Source organism: Hyperolius riggenbachi, chromosome 6 (assembly GCF_040937935.1).
Source record: "Hyperolius riggenbachi isolate aHypRig1 chromosome 6, aHypRig1.pri, whole genome shotgun sequence".
NCBI lineage: Eukaryota > Metazoa > Chordata > Amphibia > Anura > Hyperoliidae > Hyperolius > Hyperolius riggenbachi.
In genome coordinates, this window is record NC_090651.1 from 304702960 (window position 1) to 304709759 (window position 6800).

Sequence of the window (6800 nt, forward strand, 5' to 3'; positions counted from 1 at the left end):
AAAGTAAGACTCTACTTTAAAGGATACCACCATTTAAATGTGACATAATGAGATAGACATGTGTATGTACAGTGCCTAGCACACAGATAACTATGCTGTGTTCCTTTTTTTCTTTCTCTGCCTGAAAGAGTTAATTATCAGGTATGTAAGTGGCTGACTCAGTCCTGACTCAGACAGGAAGTGACTACAGTGTGACCCTCACTGATAAGAAATTCCCCTTTTTACCTCTTTCTTGCTCTCAGAAGCCATTTTCTGCTAGGAAAGTGTTTTATAGTTGGAATTTCTTATCAGTGAGGGTCACACTGTAGTCACTTCCTGTCTGAGTCAGGACTGAGTCAGCCACTTACATACCTGATATTTAACTCTTTCAGGCAGAGAAAGAAAAAAAGGAACACAGCATAGTTATCTGTGTGCTAGGCACTGTACATACACATGTCTATCTCATTATGTCACATTTCAGTTGTGGTATCCTTTAAAGCAGTAGGATCAGCCATACTATGCCAGGGGAAAAAACACATATATAAGTAGATAAATACTTGATCTACTTACATAACACATGTATTATACTGTCCACGTTTTGATTTCAGTGAATGTTATATAGTAAATGATGAGAATTCTGTTAGTGGTGGGGGCCATGTCTTTTGCCCACAGTAAAGGCTAACTCGTGATGTCATTTCTGCCCTTTACTTTTTTTCTTGTCTCCTCCAATCGCTGAGTCACCTTAGCCTTGCTTGTAAACACAAGTGAGTAGGGGATTAGGGTTCAGATAAGGAGCTACGCAGGGAAATAAAGGGAAGAGGAGGAATAGATTATAGATAAAAATAACCCCCAGCATGCAATTCTTTGGCACCGACTACTAAGGGCCAGTGCTCCTTAAGTATGTGAAAACTCCAAATCATAACAGCAGAAAAAGTTTTGAATGCAGGATTAGCATCTTTATCACTTAATACACTCAGACCAGTTGCTGTTGAAATTTGATTTTTATGGTGACGATACCGCTTTAACTGAAAATCACTGCAATTGTTTATTAACCCATTCGTGTTCCGTCGTTTTCACGTGAGAAATGTTCACCTCCCATTCATTAGCCTATAACTTTATCACTACTTATCACAATGCACTGATCTATATCTTGTTTTTTCCGCCACCAATTAGGCTTTCTTTGGGGGGTACATTTTGCTAAGAGCCACTTTACTGTAAATGCATTTTAACAGGAAGAATAAGAAAAAAATGGAAAAATTCATTATTTCTCACTTTTCAGCCATTATAGTTTTAAAATAATACATGCCTCCATAATTAAAACTCACGTATTTTATTTGCCCATATGTCCCGGTTATTACACCGTTAAAATTATGTCCCTATCACAATGTATGGCGACAATATTTTATTTGGAAATAAAGGTGCATTTTTTCCATTTTGCATCTATCACTATTTACAAGTTTAAAATAAAAAACATATAGAAATATTTCATCTTTACATTGATATTTAAAAAGTTTAGACCCTTAGGTAAATATTTCCTTTTTTTTTTTTTATTGTAATGTTTTTTTTTATAGTAAACATTTTATTTGGGTAGTTTTGGGAGGGTGGGAGGTAAACAATAGATTTATAATGTAAATGTGTGTTAATTTTTTTTTTTTTTTTCTTTCAGGTGTAGTATTACTTTTTGGCCACAAGATGGCGGCCATGAGTTTGTTTACATGACGTCACTCTACGCGCATGGTTCCTGGACGTAGAAACTACGTCCAGGAACCAGAATAGGTTAATGATCCACAAGACTTTTTGCAATGTAGGGTTCATCGAGTGGCACGATGGTGTATTGGAAAACACTTTTGCCTTGCAGTGCTGGGTCCCTGGTTTGAATCTGGGTCAGAATTGGTGGAGTTTGTATGTTCTATACATGTTTGTATGGGTTTCTTACTGGCACTTTGGTTTCCTCCCACATCCCAAAAAGACACAGTTGAGTTCATTGGCTTTCCTAAATTGACCTTCAATCGGACCTAAGCTCTTGCACATGGAAAACAAATATAGTTGCTGAGAAATTCACTCTGTGTGTCTTTAGAGAGATCAGCCTGTGTAATTACCCTTTATCAGCAAGTAGTGATGAGCTCACAAGTAGTGAGCTACTCGAATCTGTGAATAAAATGAGACTTCATTGCCTCAGGTGTGTGGCTGGGAGAGAGAATTGCAGAACTACTGAGCCTGCGCAGTACAGCCCGGAGGACGTCCGATGACGTCAGCGCGCCGGCGTGGAACGCAAAATGGAGCACAGAAGAGGCTCGACCTGGCCGCCGGCCTGGCCAGGTCGGGTCGGCCACCGGAGACCACCGGGAGCCTTCCGTTTTAAAAAGCACAAATTCTAAATACCTATAATTCATTACCACACAAACGTGTTTCCCACTACTGGACTCCTTCAACTGACCAGGGAGAGCACCAAATCCTGAAGTGGATTTGCCAAACTGACAATGCAGAGGAGAGAACTCTACGACATATCAACAGCCCACACACTCTCTTTTTGCAACTACTACAATTTTTGTAAACTATGGATAGGTAAGTAGTTCTATTTTAACAAAGTAATTGAAGAGGGAAAAAGAGGCAATATTGTAAAGAATTGTTAAATGTACTCTGTCTCCTCTGGAGCTTTGTAAACCTGGGGAAAGAGAGGAGATCGGTGCAGACAGCATCTGAACAGCTTAGCTTGTACAATGATACCACATCTGTCAGTGGGAAAATGAGGATGGGGGCGTTCAGTACTTCTAGCTTAACTTCTGATCACTGACAGCCAGTTATTTTCCCGCAAGTTGTGTTAGCTCTGACAACAAGATGAAAAGCTGTAGACAGGAGGAACATTACATTTTTATTCAGTAGTGACTATACCTAAAGCAGCACGGCAGGTAAAGGAACGATGCATTACATCAAAAATAACAATTCAGTTCTAAAATACACATGTTAAAGTCACAGGATGCGGTTATTATTTTAGGGTCTGTTTATAATAGGGTGATATATTTTGCTCTATATGTTTTTGTCTCTTCTCTTCACTACACATCACAATTTATTTTCTCTGCTATTATTGATTCAATGTTTTATTTATATTTTCCGTAGCACTGTACAAATTACAAAACAAATAGCAGGGAGCTGCCTACCCCCTCCTCACTCATTGTCAGACTCCTCACACAGCACAATAAGCTGCTTTTCCCCAATGATGACCTCTTCATCTCGCTCTCCACTCGCTATTCCTCCTACTCTGACTGCATGCTGTTAGTGTAAGTTTAGTGTTAGTGCGAGTTTTTTTTCCAATTATTGCCAGGGCTCTATGCATGCCCACCTGCATGGCCGCAGCCCACCCCCAGCTCAGCGGCCGCAGCCTGATTGGTGGCTGCTGAGCTGGGGGTGGGCCGTGGCCACGCAGTGGAGGTTTCCGAAGACCTTTGGCAGTCTTCAAGAACATGGCCACCACAGCACTGCCGAGGAGGGGGGCGGAGCCCCTCCTCTGCCCTAAAGACATCAGAACAGGTACATATTTAAACCCACGACCCCCTCCCATCCGTCCGTATTAAGACAGAGCCTGTCATTCAAAGTCTCTGTACTTTTCACCTCAAGTACTCTTTAAGAGGAAGGAAATAGGAGGGAACATTGGTGCAAGCCTGCCTCTTCCTGTCACATAACCCCAGGGAGGTAAAATGTCTAGCTGGATATTACCACATATTAACACTGATTTTCTCATGTGTTCAAATACTTATGTGCAGCAGTGCAATACAAATAATTCTTTAGAAATCATACAATGTGATTTCCTGTTGTTGTTGTTTTTTTTTTTTTTAATGCTGTCTCTCACCGTGGGAATGCACCTACAATGTGAATTTCAGACCCCTTCATGATTTCTAAGTGGGAGAACTTGCAAAATCTCAGGGTGTTAAAATACTTATGTTCCTTACTATCAGGGTCGGTTCTAGACTTTTTGCCACCTGAGGCAAACGTATGAGAAACCTCCGCCCTCCCCTTCCCTCTTGGGTGTGTGTGTGTGTGTGTGTGTGGGGGGGGGGGGGGGCACCGAGCTGGAGGGCATAGAGGGCAGGAAGGGGGTATTGGGCACAGTGGGTCCCTCACCTGGGTCCCCCGATCTGCGCTCTCTCTCCAGCTATTAAGCGCAGCAGCAGCGTAGTAATATCAGGCAGCAGGTGGGGATGACTCACCTCTTCCGCGTTCCACTCTCGTCACTTCCTGCAATGCCGTCTACTTACAATACAGTGGGCAGCATTGCAGGAAGTGACAAGAGTGGAGCACACGCTAGAATGCGGAAGAGGTGAGTCATCCCCGCCCGCTGCCTGATATTACTACACTGCTGCTGCGCTTAATAGCTGGAGGGGGCGCGCAGATCGGGGGACCCAGGTAAAGGACCGGCAAAATTGGGGGGGGGGGGGTGCCGCCTACCCCCCCCCCCCCCCTCAATTTTGCCGCCTGAGGAACCCACCTCACCCCGCCTTATGGGCGGCCCGGCCCTGCTTACTGTATACAGCACCAACATCTTCTGCAGCCCTGTACAGAGTATACAGTCTTGTCACATAAAGTAGACCTGAACTCTGGCACAGAACAGAAGGAAAACATAGAGAAAACCACCCTGTATGTATTTACAGAGTTTAGCCTGTCCAATTCCCCCTCATCTGTGACTAATCACAAGTGTAATTTGATCTCTCAGCTGTCAGTTCAGGATTCCCGGCAGTCCTCGTCAGAGCAGCTAATTTGTAAACACAGGATGTTAACCCTGTGTCTGCGTCCATGAAAGCAAGAAGTAGACACACTGCAGATATGTAGCAGGATTGCTATCAGCTGTAACAAAGAAATGTTTTTATTTAAAGGGTATTTTGCTATTGCTTATCATTTAGAGCAGAGATGAAGTTCTGAGTTTAGGTCTGCTTTAACTGTCCCTCAGAGGGGCTCAAAATCTATTCCCTACCACAGTCATAGTCTAGTGTTCCTATGATGGCCATTTGTCCATTGCTGCCTAGGGCCAATTTATGGGAACGCCAATTAACTCATTTAAATGTTTTAGGGATGTGGGAGAAACCTGGAATGTCCAGAGGAAACCAACAGAGACACAGGGAGAACATACATACTCTATGCAGATGTTGCATATTACCCCTAACTGACCACGTCTGCAGTGGCGTAGCTAAGGAGCTGTGTTGCCCCCCGATGCAAGTTTTTCAATGGGGCCCCCCAAGCACTCTATACATGACAATTGATACGGCGCACCAAAACCTGCCAATGGTAACTACAGTGTCTGAGGTGCAAGAAGCGGATGGGGAACAGTTTATTAATGTTTACCACTATTCAATGTATCTATAGAAGCGATTATTATGAGCACAGAACCAATAGAGAGCTAATACTGTAGTTGAGGGAGGGCCCTTCGGGGCCCCGCCTCTGGCCCAAGGGTCCCGATGCGGTGGCTACCTCTGCAACCCCTATTGCTACGCCCCTGCACGTCTGCCCGGAAATGGCTAAAATCAAAGTGGTTAGTCTTCCTGCATCACCATCTCCAGCTTCAGCTTCATGTTCAGAGAAACAGCTCAGGCAGCAACAACAGGATACAAACAGACACTCAGGGCAGAGAAACAGGAGGAGGTTACGGATCAGCACAAGCTGGTAGACAGATGTAGATGCACAGCTGCTGAACTCTTATAAGCAGATGGCTTTTCATTCAGTTCCCTAAATGAGCACTTTATGCCCAAACCTATCTTCACATGAATGGTTAGACGAGAATCATTCTAAATCGTACTGTATTTGGTGGCAGTAAGAGAGCACTAAGCATCACCTACATCGAGCCATCTTCATTTTGGTAAGACCTATAAACGTTGTTAAAGAGGAACTTTATCCAATCCCAAGCAGTAGCCGATACCCTCTTTCTTACAAGAATTCTTTAGCTTTTCTCAAAAGGGGGGGGGGGTTCTGTATGGTTGAACCTGTGGATAACAAACCCCTCCCACAGTGTGATGTCATGACCTCGGTCCTGATAGTTTTCTGTCTGTAAACCTTGTTGCAGTATGGGAAATAATGGTTTCCCACTGCCAAGCAACCAGTATCTCCCTCTGTGCATAGAACTTCAGTAATGAACATTCCGTAGAGATCACCAGATCTGATGTAACCACCAGTGATACATTGCAGAATGTAAACCAAGAAGAGGAAAGAGTTTACAATGGGCCAACACTGACTAAATAATCTATAAATGAATATTGTAAAAAAAATAAGCAATTTTATTCATTATGCTATTTTCACTACAGTTATTATAGGGCTGACAACTCCTGACAACTCCTGCTGCACTTTACAAAGTACATAGTCATGTCACAGAGGAGCACACAATCTAATGCCTACCATAGTAGTCATATATCCAAACTAAATAATCTAAAGTTCATTTTTGGGAGAAGCCAATCAACCAGCATGTTTTTGAGATGTGGGAGGAAACCAGTGTGACCAGATAAAACCCACACAAAATCAGGGTGGACATACATACTCCATGCAGATAGTGACCTGGCAGAGATCTAAGGCCTCTTTCACAGTGCGACGTTAAAGCCGCACGTTACAACAACATGTAACGCACAACAACTTACAGCAATGAAAAATCAATGGTCTGTTCACAGTGCAGACGTTGGTGTCTAACCCTGCACATTAAATGAAAGTGCTGCATGCTATGCGTTATACACGTTTTTAGCTGCGTTAGACTGTTTGCACATGCTCAGTAATGTTTTTTTTTTTTTTTTTTTAACGCATGCGGCGTTTTCGTTCTATCACTATGCGACGAAAAGGCGCATTAAATA